The sequence below is a fragment of the Arvicola amphibius genome, chromosome 9 (assembly GCF_903992535.2).
Source record: "Arvicola amphibius chromosome 9, mArvAmp1.2, whole genome shotgun sequence".
Lineage (NCBI taxonomy): Eukaryota > Metazoa > Chordata > Mammalia > Rodentia > Cricetidae > Arvicola > Arvicola amphibius.
The window spans coordinates 60,965,946-60,980,556 of NC_052055.2; positions in this window are offsets into that span (position 1 = coordinate 60,965,946).

Consider the following 14,611-nt stretch of genomic DNA (forward strand, 5'->3'; position numbering starts at 1 on the left):
TATGTGTTTCTTTTTAATTTTACCTTTTGAAAAATAATTTCAATGAATTTTAAATATAGCATGTTTTGTACCATGAAAGGGGTGAGATGGGAATTAAGACTAGGACTGACTGCGGTTTGTTCATGTCCATAGGAACCTGTGTTCCAGATCCTCCCTGTACCACAAGAACATTTGCCTCCTGTTGAAAGCACAGCTCTTTTCTCTCAGAACAGCAGGAATCTTGCTTCCAGCAAAGCCCAAGTCCCTGGTGCTCCTCAAGGGTTTGCAAAAGCTATCTTCTGGCCAGTGGGACAGAAGCCTGAGCCCTCGGTGGAAAGCAGAAGGGAGAAATGAAGCCTGAGCAGGTGTGGGTGCTGATAGCAGGAAGAAGTCCTCCACTCCACAGCTCCTTAGGAGCGTGCTCTTCACAGCCTCCTGGGCACAGTCATTCTTGTGGTGTAGTGATCTTGTCGCTAGACTTATGCAGGGAAGAGCCAAAGTCATTTTCATCTTTACCAGAAACTTCCATCTCCCATTATAGGCACCCCAGGAATGAGCCAGTGACCAAAATCTGATTTCTCAGGTTTGGTTTGGGACTGCAGGCTGGCCCTGGTGCAGGATTACAGTGGTGACCTCGCCTGAGTCTTGCAGCCTCCACTGTAGTCCCTGAAAATCCCACTGCGGGAGTGGTCGCAGGTCTGTGTCTCTAGCAGAGTCCCTTTTCGTAACTTTGAACAAGTTCCTTTCATCTCCCTTTCCCAGCCTCTGTGCATTAGCTGCGGTGTTTAAAGGGAAAATAAACCACAGCCCCCCTCCTCCAGCTCCTGATCGCTGAAAGTGGCAAAAACCCAGAGTGGAGCCAGACATGTCCCACGGTGGCCAGCATGCCCGCACTGCCAGCAGCCCCTTTCTGAGCACCAACATGCTGCTCCAAAGAGCACATAGCAGAGCCAGTGGCTGCGAGCAAATGTGGGACAGAGCCTGGCAGGCTCCCAGCAGGAGCCACTTGCTCAACTTCTTCCTCCAGGGCCTTTCTTTGTAAACGATTATTCTAAACTGCTTACTCAGTCCAAGTCCCAGGCCCTGACCCAGTTCCCCATCCCAACGTTAGCCTCCCCCGCCCCCCATGTCTTACCTAACCTGTTCATTTTTTAGTAGGTTGAGCTCTGTTCACCCCATTTTCCGAAAAATAAACATATGGCTGCTGTTTTTAAGGGGTCCTGGTCAAACTGGCTGTGCTACTGGGAATGCTACCTGGCAGTTCCCATAAGCCTTGCTCTGCAGGACAGTCCCCAGAATGAGGGCATTCCAGGACACACATGCCAGGCTTCTGGAGAAAGTGGGTGTGCAAGCTTCAGAAACAGAGGGACAATGAGGACAGGGGTAGGCCCGGTCACCAGCAAGCGTTTGACGTATGTTTGTGGAATGCAGTAATTAGTGAAAAACAAATCAATAAATCGATGAAAAAAGACACCAGCATAGAACCTGGTTTAAACTTGGTAATGAATAATGTCACTTCTTTCCCTTTGCTGTGAACATATATGACATATGTAGTTTAATTTTAATTGTGTGTGTGTGTGTGTGTGTGTGTGTGTGTTTTAAAACAGGATCCCATAACTCAGGCTAGCACTAAGCTCAAGGCCCTCCTTCTTTAGGCTCCCAAGTGTGAGGATTACAGGCATGTACCGCCATGCCCAGCTTTCTGGCCCAGAATACTGTATTCTGTATTGTGGATTTGTTCTCTACATAGTGGATCTGCAGCTGCATCAACTCAGTTTCCTAAAGGTTCTTGGAGACCTGTCTCCTGTTGGCTAATATGCTGCAACATGGTGTGTGTGGCCCCATGCCCCCATTCTAACAGAGAGAACTGCAAAGGGTCATCCACTGACAGCTCTGCTATTCCAGCACCAATCTTCCTTCCAGCCATACAGTTTCTCCCTGCCAGACCTAGGTGCTTGCTTTCATCCATTTCCTACAGAGCCACTCAAACCTGGAAGAACCAGGTCATCAGATATCCCATCCTACCCTAGTCAGAATCCAAACAAGAGCATGGTCACAGTCACGGGCTTATGCTGGCCTTGTGGGTCAGAGGCTCCTGGGATCTTCCATGTTCAGGGTTGCCCTCTTCACACCCAGCCCCTCAAAAGTGGGGAGCTCTCCTACCAATCCCATACCATCCTGCCACCACCGATGGTCATAATTCACACCTGGCCTCCCCTCCCCCAGCACCAGTGGGAAGAGCTCCTTCTTCTTGTCAAAGTTTCTCTATAGCCTCCACAGGGACTATTGTAGGGAGGCTGGTGGAGCTATACCCTCTCCCCCAAAAATGAATCAAAATATGTATTAAAACAACTTTTATTTTAAAAACCTAAATCCAAACAATCCCTGCTTCTCGGTGTAGCAATAAACTTTTTATAAACCGTCTAGAACAGCCACAGACTTCATTCTGGGGGAGATTTTTGCTGTAAGGATTTGGGGAAAGGCAAATGTTCAGAACTCTTTGAATAACTTTTTGTTTCTTGACCTCGAAAACAATGGATCTTGATAATTCTTCTTTAAAAACCTTTTAAATCCAAAACAAAACAAAAAGTAAATGAAATCATTGCTAATTAAGCTATTAAAAATAAGCTAGTACAGTCATTAACCCAGGATGTATTAAATTTATGACCCGAATTACATTTTTATGAGCTTCAGGCACACTTCACAGCCCATCGGGTGTTCAGAGAAGTGGTTCAACTCTGGTTAGCAGACTTACAACGGAAGCTGTGTGGTAACCCAGGAAGAGTGTGTTTAGGAGCAAGGGTCAAGTCCTTGTGCCAGAGAGCAGAGGTGTCACGTGGACATGTCACCTCACTTGGCCCCATTTATCACCTGTGGTCTGAAGGATTTAGTGACCATGGGGAGACCACTGGAGAAGGTGCCAGGGGACCTGAGTCCTCTGACTCATGACCACTAGCCTAGCCATTCTGGACTTTGGGTTTCTCCTCTGTGAAATGTGGGTGCTGGGCTACAGAGCCAAAGGGTTCAGATACCAACCATGCTTCAAGAACTTTCAGAGACGAGCCCTTTGGAGAGCTGAAGCAGATCTTGGGGAGCGTAGGGACAAATCATGCAGTGCCACCCTGCTTCCAGCCGCTCCCAGGCAGGTTCAAAGGAAAGGTGGACCGCAGGGACTCTGAGGAATGGAAAGGAAGGGAAAGCAGCCAGGCATTACTAGCTGGGGATGAGCTTTTGCCTGTAGGGTGAACAACTGACCTGAACGGACAAGCTTCCTTGTGTCCCAGACTGTGAGTTCCTAGCGGGTGGTCATCTCAGATCCTTTACAGAGTCTAGAGCAGACCACACAGAGACAACTCTTCGAAGCTCCTTTTGCCTTCAAAATGGAGCTGAACCACTCTGGTCCTGCTTTGCAGCTCTGATCTCTCCCTCCCTCAGCATCTTCTCTAAGGCACTGGCAGGGGTACCACAGCCATCAAGCAGGAATACTTTAAAGAATTTTTTAAATTATTGGAGTATCTGGCAATGTATAATTATCTCCCAGCCCTCTCCTCCCTCAGACTGTGTGGGCCGCTCACCTCAACACCTGTCTTGTTTGGGTCTGCATGTGTATGCTCTGTGTCTCTCACAACGAGGAAGACTCAAAGATGCTGGTATCACCAGTGTCTGAGAAGAATCCTCACTGCAGAAGGTTTGCCTCCACGCCAGTCATTCACTGTCAAGCAGAAATAATGCCTCTCTGCTAAGAAAAATTATAATGTCAGAATTTTTACGATGAAGATGTTATAGCAGGCTTGTCCAGGCAAATCCATGAAGCCAGATCATTGCCAACATACATTATCCTTGCCCTGCTAGGTACAGATGCTGGGAAGCAAAAAGAAGGCCTGTTTTCACCAAGCAGTTCTCCCCAGACCCTCCCACTCCACAGCAGAGACGGCATCTGCAGTTACTGTTCCCCAGAAGCAGAGCAGGAGGCAACTGACTGAAGTGGCTGCTCCTCTTCTCTCTGGCATCCTTGGTGGAACCTGTGTGTGCTCTCATCGGATCAGTAGCTCCTGTGTAGGTGTGTGTGCATGTGTGGGTGCGTGTGTGTGTGTGTATAAGTGTGTGTGCGTGTGTGTGTATGTGTGTCTGTGTGTATGCGTGTGTGAGAGTGTGTGTATATGTCTGTGTGTATATGTGTGAATGTATATGTGAGTGTGTCTGTGTGCATGTGTCTCTGTGTGTGTCTGTGTGTGTTTTTTCTGTCTGTGTATGTATGTGTGTGAGTGTGTATATATGTGAGTGTGTGTGTGTCTGTGTCTGTGTGTGTATGTGAGCATGTGTGTGTCTCTCTCTGTGAGTGTGTCTATGTCTGTGTGCATATGTGTATGAGTGTGGGTATATGTTAGTGTGTGTGTCTGTGTGTGTATGCATATGTATGTATATGTGAGTGTGTGTGTCTGTGTGTGTATGCATATGTGTGTATATGTGAGTGTGTGTCTTTGTGTGTGTGTGTGTGTGTGTGTGTGTCTACTTTCCTACTCTCATTCTCAATCCACTAACAGCCCGTGAGAAGAGAATCATGACAAAGTGGGGCATGTGGACAGGAGAGTTTCTCCAAGGTATAGGGTCTGTGCCCAGGACATCTGTTTATGGTGCTCATGGCAGAGATTCCCAGCATCCTGTGGACTCCAGATGGCTAGTGGCACAGTGCATTCGCCCTCCTGACCTCCTCTACAACCTGCCCTCCTCCTCTCCCCAAACCATTCCAGTCCAGCTCTGCGGTGCTGCCAACCCTGATGGCTAGTGGCACAGTGCATTCGCCCTCCTGACCTCCTCTACAACCTGCCCTCCTCCTCTCCCCAAACCATTCCAGTCCAGCTCTGCGGTGCTGCCAACCCCGAGAGATGGCTTTGTTCTTTAAGCTAATGCTCCTTGTTCTGCCCCTCACAGTTTTGCCTTCATGACCCCTTCTTCTCTTATACCAGGTCCTAAGTGTCAAATAGCACTTGGGATTCTCAGATTGCAAATGTCTCAGCTTGATTCATAAGCAGGAGTCGCTGGCTGGGCTCTGGGCAATCTGTATAAACTCAAATGCTGACCAGGAGCATTTCCTTCCTTGAGAAGGAATCTGTTCACAGGCTTTATGACCTAAATATATGAGCCTCTGTCCCGAACTGCCCTCACTTTCCTGCTGCTCCAGGCCATGGCTCCAAGAACCAACGTTAGCACATGGCAGTGCCCAATCAGATCCCAACTGGCTGTCTTTTCCTAGGCTGCTGCTCCCCAAGCACATACCAAGACACGTGTGGAAAGAACTTTGCTGTGTCTGGATTCTCTTGGTTTCTGCTCACACCCCAGAGGGTGGAGATGCTGGGTGGACTGCTGCAGGGAGGGGCTGCAGGGAGATTTAAGGACACAGGATTAGGATAGAGGCTCTGGAAGGTATCAGGTTGAATGTGAGGAAGAAGAGTCTCAGGAGTCCATATCCCACAAACTTGAAGGGACGGGCAATATTGTCATCCTTCCTCTCTGTGAGGAGGGCGTGCCACTTACCTCCTATTGGGTGTGTGACAGCAGCAGGAAACCACCATGGAATCTTTAAAGGACGTGTTTCAGAGGCCCTTGTCCTGTTGACTTTGGAACACAAAAACCATGTTGGCCTGAGTACGGTGCCAGTGTGATGACAAAGACTTACCAAAAGAGGTGATGGCCACCTCGCCCCAAAGCCCTGACTCAGGGGCAGTGAGAGTAACCGCATCATAGGGAGTACCCAACCTCCCTGGGAGAAGGTCACAACAGCTGGGGGAAGATTGCAAGACAGAGTGTGAAGCCCTGAGTTCAGTATCCAGAAGAAGACACCGAGGACGGGCCCACTAGGTGAATGAATGTCCCTGGGAGGGAAGGACAAAGCACCTGGGAAGCAGGGAGCCAGCACCTGCTGCCAATGGGAGCTGGCACCCACTGCGACTGCTGGTGCTGAAGGAGGAACACATTTGCCCGGCTCCACCCTCAAATTTTGTCTCTTACCAGACAGCCTCCTGGACTCTCCCTTCACATCCTTCCTCCCTAGATGAGCCCTGCAACACGGAGCCCAGCTCCTGCCTGGGAGTGCTCCACCTACAAGAGATACCTGTCCCGGTCCCTGGCCTGGCTCCGCAGTACTGTTGCCTGGCACCATGGCCTTCTGGGTAGTTTGGACCCATCCTGAGTCATAGAGTATCACACTAGATCAGGCAGGAACTCACTAAGAGCAGATTTCACCTTTGTCCCAAACTTTGGTACCTGTCTGCTACCCAAGGCCGAGCAGTCATGCTGCCCCTTCCCCGAGACATCAGGAAGGAGAGTTGCCCAGGAGTGAAAGGAGCTTTTTCTTATCATTTGGGGCTTCTCTTTGCCCCCCGCCAGGCCCAGTATTTATCTTTCAATGTCTGTGGTGTCCCCATGGAGATGATTTTAAGGGATTATCTGTTTTGAGGAGAAAGCTCCTGGCATGGGCCATATGAGCATACCAGTAGTCCTGTCCTGAGCTCAGACTATCCTCAGGAGAGTTAGTGGGGGGGGGGGGGGGGAATGCTCTAACCCTAAGCCCTGCTCTTGTTGTGCACTAATAAAGGACACATACCCACTCTGCACAGCTGGACTGAAGCCCATCTTCATCACATATTACCCTCTTGACCCAGCCCTGGTTGGCCTTTGTTTCCTGACTGTGGAGAAGAGAGAGCAGTGCCAGGACTAGCTAAAGGAACATCTCACCTGCAACACCCAGCACAACTCCCAGTGCAAACCAGGTGCTTCACCTTACCTATGATTTGCACACGTCACAGAGCCACTTAGAAGTTCCAATCCCATGTTAGCAAACTGAAAACACCCAGATCTCCTGGATGTCATCCCGATGCCTGATGGTGCACCCCTTACCCACAGTGTGCAAACCCATCTCTCAGCCCCCCCCCCATTCCCTGCAACATCTGCCCCTTCTTCCTACCAATTCCAGCTAGCTCCGGGTTCCCCACCCGCTGGGCAGATGCCAGGCACCCAGCCATTATATGGCAGCTGTAGCAAATGGGCTTCCTCATAATAAAAGGACTTTGCTTTTTTTTTAAAGATTCTGCATGTGCGTGTGTGCGTGTGTGTGCGTGCGTGTGCACGTGTGTGCATGTGTGCGTGCATGTGTGTGCATGTGTGTGCATGCATGCGTGTGCGTGCATGTGTGTGCGTGTGTGCATGTGTGTGCATGCATGTGCGTGCATGAGTGTGTGCATGTGTGCATGTGTGTGCGTGCGTGTGTGCGTGCACGCGTGCGCACACACGCACTCACACTCTTATGGCACACTGAGGCCAGAAGAGGCAGTCAGATTTTTGTTTGTTTGTTTGTTTGTTTTGTTTTTCGAGACAGGGTTTCTCTGCAGCTTTAGAGCCTGTCCTGGAACTAGCTCTTGTAGACCAGGCTGGTCTCGAACTCACAGAGATCCGCCTGCCTCTGCCTCCCGAGTGCTGGGATTAAAGGCATGTGCCACCACCGCCCGGCGAGGCAGTCAGATTTGCCCGGAGCTGGAGTTACGGACAGCTGTGAGCTGACCAATATAGACGTTGAGAACTGAACTCTGGTCTTCTGGAAGAGCAGCAGCTCTCTTAACTGCCACACCACCTCTCCAGCACCACTTCTGCTTTTAAAAGAGCTTTTTATTCAAGTTTTAGCTGCACATATTTATGGAGTACAGTGCAATAAATCAATATGGGTGCCCATTAAGTGATCAGGCAGAGGCATTAGCCTTTCCACTCAAAGGAAGACATTTGAGTGCTTGAAGACATGGAAGAATGAAGGGCAGGACACATCTCTTGTCCATCAAGGAAGTGGAACCCCAGATGCATCTCATCCCACACTCAGGACCTTGTCAAGGAGGGGCAGCAGGGACAGGACCCCCTTCATGATGTCTTCAGGTCACCCTTGTGTATGTCATTTTCCTTGACAGCCTTCTCCTAAAATGATTACAATCAGTACTAAAGCATTTCACCCACAGTAAAGTCTCAAAAGAGCAAAGACTAAGGACTACAGACCCCATATCTGTCAGGGAACCCCACTTCTGTCAGTTCCACCTTCTCTGGCCCAACTTCACCCACTGTGGAACAAAATGGAGCTGAAGCTTTCTGTCCCTTGAAGCTTCTGGCCTCAGCACAGATGTCTCAGAAACCTGGCAGAGATCCTGTTAGCTGTTTGTTATCATCACATTTAAGAGGAAGAGAGCAAGTTCAGTGAACCGTGGAGGTCGGTGACAAAGCAGGGTTCTGGCCCAGCTGCTCCCTCCCGACCTGTACCAGTCCAGACAGCGCTAACTTCACAGCCAGAACAAAGGCGCAGGAGCCTAATGAACTCCGCAGTCAACACTCAATTACCCACGATGATGGACGGTAGGAAGCATACAGCTGTGTCCTCACAGCTGTCTAAATCTTTCATTGTGGTGCTGATTCCCCTTGGGGCTGTCAGGGCCCAGATCAGCCATACTGGCTTTCCTGTAGACAGGCGGGGAGAGGGACCCAATCCCTGCCTCAGCAGTCATAGATGACAGCTTTGCCACGAAATGACTGCATTTCCCCTGCTCCTGCTTAACACGCACCTCTCTGTGGTGGCACGTGGCAGACTACAAGTACCAATAAGGTGGCACAAGGCTTCTGGCATGGTACAGTCCTCCAAGTCTGATGTCTTTACCACGGAACTCCCTGTTATCCATTGTAAAGAGAGGATGAATGAGAAGATGCGGCCAAAACCAGAGCACTTCCCTGGGAGTCCATAAGGCTTTCTCTAATCCCAAACACACCTCAGCAGTTAGCACAGTGGGAATTAAGACACAACTGTTTCGTCGTACACTGATTGTGGGCGATCTTGTCTGAGAATCATTTCACTCTTTCTTCAGGAACATAGAGATAGGCATCACTTGCCTGGAATGTTCTTTCAGCCTCACCAGGACACTAGGAAATCAGCTATGCTGACACCAGGAGAAACTTACACCAATGGCCATATTGCATAAAGAGTACAAATGTTGAGTGTGAGACAGTATGGGGTGTGGAAACGGAGCACTCAGCCTAGGCCCTGCCTCCCACACCTCTTCTATTCTGTATAATTGAGGTCAAATGGGTACCTAGATCTGGGACAGACAAAGTCAGGTCTCTAGGAGGAACAGAAGCTAGAATTCTTGAGGGCCTTACCTACAGAATAAAGGGAATGAACAATGGGTGTCAGCAGAGACTTCTGGTCATCCAAACTGAAGATGTTTAGATTGGGGAGCTGCTTGCATAGAGCTTGGGGTTGCAGGCTTTCAAGAGTCATCTCTTATGTCAGGTGGGCTTTCTGCTTCTGAATTATCCCTGTGCCATGTAAGTAACCCTTCATCTATACTCCTTGTTAGTAAGCCTGAGGAAAAATCTCCTTGGCTCACAAAATTAGACATTGGTACAATTGCTGCTTTGGTCTTCGTGAGTTCCCTTTTCTGAGGTCAGTGTGTGTGCATGTGTTTGTGTGTGTTTGTATATGACCATCCAGACTAGATATTGACTTACAAGCCCTTCTTTTGAGATGAGAAATGCTCAAGGATCCTGTCTGCCCACCATCCCACCTCCACCCATGACTTCAATTCACCCTCCAAGACCCAACCCAGATAAGCTTTCTCCTGGACTGGTGAACCAGAGACCTGTGCCATGGGGTCCTTCCCTCGAAGTCCTTTCCATTCAAGTCACTGAAGAGCAAGAATTGTGTGCTCATGTGTAGTATATGACACACACTCTGCTGTATCCCTAGGATGAAAAGGTGAAGAAGATGCAGTCCCCTCACTCAAAATTTACTAACCCATGGGTGAGAGACTTAGGAACCAGGGCCACATAGAGATGCACAATGCGGAAGAGGGGTGCTGGTCAGTGTTTAGCATCTGGTCTCCACTGGAGGAAAGCCCTGATGTGAAGTAATTTATATGGCATAAAAGTACCCACCATAGCTAACTGTGAGCTAGCACATGATAGGATGGAATATGGCTAAGAACAGGCATTCAGCTGGCTCCCACGAACTGGCACACCACCAGACATACCTACCAAGAGCAAGAAAATGAAAGTAGAAAAAAGGATGCAAGATTTGGGGAGGAAGAAGCACATGTGAGCTAGTTTTCAAGGATGAAGAGTGCTATGCATTGAAAAGGGAGAGGGGAACTGTGAGGTGAAGAAACATTTGCATACAGATAGGTAGTCATTGTTTAGCAGACAGCAATACCACTCCTCTCCCTAGCCCTGGCCCAGGCAAGAAACCAGTTGGCAGTAGCATTCCCAACAGATGGATGTGAGAAGTGTCCTATATACATTCTCAGCCAGGACCCCATGACCTTGCCACCTTCTCTCACCTAGTTAAGCCCAGCAAGGCCTGCGTCAGAGGCATCCCAGGAGAACCTGCTTGGTTTATCTTCAGGGATAGCCACCAGGATTATAACATCTGTAACAGTATACCTTCCTAAAATTAGATGCTCAGTATGGATAACATCTGCAACAGTGTATCTTCCTAAAGTTGGATGTTCAGTGTGGGTAACATCTGCAACAGTGTATCTTCCTAAAGTTAGATGCTCAGTATGAATAACAACTTCAACAGTGTATCTTCCTAAAGTTAGATGTTCAGTGTGGGTAATGCTTCAGCTCCTGTAGTGGGTAAACTTGATGGATCAGTCTTTTTAAAAAATGAGTGTAGTGGTGGCCTATGCCTTTAATCCCAGCACTCAAGAGGCAGAGGCAGGTGGATCTCTGGTAGTTCGAGGCCAGCCTGGTCTACAAGAGCTAGTTCCAGGACAGGCTCCAAAGCTACAGAGAAACCCTGTCTCGAAAAACCAAAAAAAAAAAAAAAAAAAGACTACCATCCCAAAGGCTGTTCATCCCAGGGACAAAGCTGACAGTACTTACCCATGACTGAGGTCAAACCACAATGGCCTCTTATAACATGAGGGCCTGCTTGTTGGGGGTTTCTGTCCTCCCACCAGACCCCACAGCCATTTAGCCCCAAAGATAATCACACAGAGGTCTCCTTAAGTTACAAACTGATTGATTTATAACTTAAGTTATAAACTTAAGTTTATATAAGCTCCGGTTTTTATTAACTCTTATATTTATTAACTCTTATATTTATTTTATATATTTATTAACTCTTATATTAGCGCCTTATTCTAGTATATGTTAGCCACATGGCTTGGTACCTTTTTCGGCGGGGCAGGTCACATCTTTCTTCTTCAGTGTTTAGACAGGACTGTTGGAAGAGCTTCCTTCTTCCCAGAATACTCCTGTTCTCATTGCCCCGCCTCTACTTCCTGTCTGGTTGTCCTGCCTCTACTTCCTGCCTGGCTACTGGCCAATCAGCGTTTATTTAAAACATAATTGACAGACTACAGAATTGTCCTGCACCAGCCTCTTGTTTGTCTTTCTCGTAAAAATCAAGATGAAGGGTTTTACATCATCCTAAAAATGTCCTCAGAGGTTAGACCACCCTGACATCACTGCTACATAGCATGTTCCTCAGAACTGCAACATTCCCTCCAAATTAGAAGATTTCTACATTTCAATTTTATATGCATAAGTGTTTGTCTGCACCAATGTATGTGTAGGCAATAGGCCCATGCCTAACACCCATGGAGGCCAGAAGAGGACACTGGGACCCCTGGGACTAGAGTTACAGGTGGTTGTGAGCTGCCATGTGGATGCTGGGATTTGAACCCGGGTCCTCTGCAAGAGCAACCATTGCTCTTAACTACTGAGCCATCTCTCCAGCCCCTAATTTTTTAAAAATAAACAAGAAAAATGTTCTCCAAAAAGCCTACAAGGTAGTCTGAAGCCATGCCTTCACATTTTTTTTTCAAATAACTCATCAAAATATTCTAGAAGTTTAGTCTAGGAACCTGGGAGTATTTGGAACAGGAAAGAGAAAAGGAGTCTGGAAGAAGTAGGAAGAGAAAGGAGAGCAGACACAGACATGGGTTCTCACAGCTGCAAGAGATCTACCTTCTAAGACTTGCGGTCTCTCCATAGCTCCCCCTAGCTGGAAGAAGTGGGAAGAGAGAGGGGAACAAACACAGACATGGGTTCTCACACCTGGAAGTGATCTACCCTCTAAGACTTGTGGTCTCTCTATAGCACCCCCTAGCTGGAGTCCCCTACATCCCAGGTCTCTAAGGGAGCTTAACTCATTCTCACAGGACAGCACTTGCCTTGCAGACAGTTGGGCCTGGGTGAACATTCATCAGAGGGACCCCTATAACACCTAAGAAGCCTGACCCCTTCCAAACAAGAGTTGTGTGGTTCACCTTCACCAAAAGAGGCCATCACACCCCACCCTCCATCACCATCTCTAATCCTTCAAGTCCTTGTTGTCCCATTTTTAGCTCTTGAAGACTTGAACTTCTCAGTGGATTTTTTTAACATGCATTGGTGTTTTGCCTACTTTCATGTCTGTGTGAAAGTGTTAAATCCCCCTGGAACTGGAGTTACAGGCAGTTGTCAGTTGCCGTATAGGTGCTGGGCATTAAACCTGGGTCCTCTGGAAGAGCAGCAGTGCTCGTAACCACTGAACTACCTCTCCAGCCCCCTCAATATAACCCAAGTGCTCAGTACCAAGCCCAGTCTCCAGAGATAAGACCTTTGACCTACTGCCTGTAAATCCCCACACCAAGAGGGATCTAACTGCTTCCCCACATCTTCACAACCAATGAACAGAACCAAGTAAAATGTTTTTCCTGCTGTCACTGCCAAGAATCTTCCTGAAATGTTCCAACCACAGTGTCTTCTCTCCCTGTGCCCAGAAACCTGTCTTGTGCAGCTAGTCCTGGAAGCAGTATCTGTGTGTAACAACACCTCTGTACCAGCAGAGGACACTCCACACTGCCTTGACGGAACAAGAAGGGCCTATTGACAGATTGGAAGCTGGGTGTGGGCCCCTGGGAGGGGTGGGAACACCTCTGCGTGAACCTGGGGAGGTCACAAGTTGACTAAGACTGCACCATTTTTCTGATAATGGATTGGCAGGGAGCGTCGGGTGTCCTCCAGCAGATGGGGAGGAGCGAGAACAGTGACACAGAGTGGTACAAGGCATCATGGGTATCCATCCTTTCAACAAAGAACTAAAAATTACTGGCACCACCCAAATGTCTTGTGGGCATCTTTCCTCTCCCTTCTATCTGGCACAAGGATGCAGCCAATCTTTGCTCTAGAGATCCATTTTAGAGCCCACATTTGTGCCTTCCAACTGCGGCTCCTACAGGCCACATCTCCTTCAGAGAAGGGGCCTCTGCTGCTTACCTGACAGCTCCCACCTGCCTATATGTTGACCTTACTCTGGCTCTTCTCAACTTGGGTCCTCAGTTCCCCATGGACTTCTCTTCCAGGCTGCTTCTTGCACTGTGCTCCCCTCTCAATTTCCCTGACATCATGCTCTCTGGCTTCCCATTCCTTAGTGACAGTTCCCTTAATACATTTGACTGTCTTGGTTTTGTTTTGTTTTCTTTAATCTGTAGGCAGAGTGGTCCTTGGGCTCTGTTTTTAATCATCTTTCTTTTTTAAAAGAAATAATCTATCTAACTTTATTTTATGTGCATTGGTGTGAAGGTGTTAGATTCTCTGAAACTGAAGTTACAGACAGTTATGAGCTGCCATATGGGTGCTGGGAATTGAACCCAGGTCCTCTGGAAGAACAGCCAATCCTCTTAACCACTGAGCCATCTCTCCAGCCCCTATCATCTTTCTTTTAATATGTTGTTTTAATGGCAAATAAAAGAAATAGAGAAGAAAGTTACACATCCAAGAACTCATCTACTATCCTCTCAGGAGGAGAGAGTGCCTTTCTGCAGACTACAGAGAGGAAGAGGAGAAATATGGTTGAAAGTATGTACCTCAGGTTAACTCCAGAATGCTCTATAATGTCCCCAATCCAATGTGCATGTACCTTCATGTGCACACACGTGCACACACACACATACTCGCATGCACACACACACACACACACACACACACACACACACACACACCCTAAAGGTGATTGCTGTGCTAGGGATCTTTTGGAAACCTCTAGATATGATTTTTGCTTGTCACTCTGACAAGGGGGTATTGCTGACATCTTGGGATCAGGGTCAGATTGTGCTTGGCTTGCAGAATGGGTGTCACATGCAAATGAAAAGCACTCTCACCACTTTCCAGCACACTGAGCTGCTGCAGAAATAGTTGCTCTCTGAGCAAAGAATGCATTTTCCTTGTGTCAGAAAACCTGCTGGGGTTTTCTACCTCTCTGTAAGTTTGTGTCATCAATGATGAAGTCACTCAGAATGTCAACATTAGCAACAGGCAGCCCACATTTCCTGCCGATTGAACTATGATTCCAGATTTGGACACAGCTGCTTCCTTCTGTGTTCCAAAGCAACCAGGTCTAAGATTCTACATAAGAAAACATATGGAATGGTGAAGGGCTCACAAGTCCCCAGTCCTGGCCAAAAGTCATTCACAGTTGATGGATGCTGGGGAGGAAGAATCAGTTTTCTTCAAAGGGGTGGCCCTGGTAAGTCGACCATGTCTTCTCAGCAGGTAACCCTTTATAGCTATATGTGCAGGACAAATTAGACTTCTTGACTTTTTAAAGGTGGAGAACATA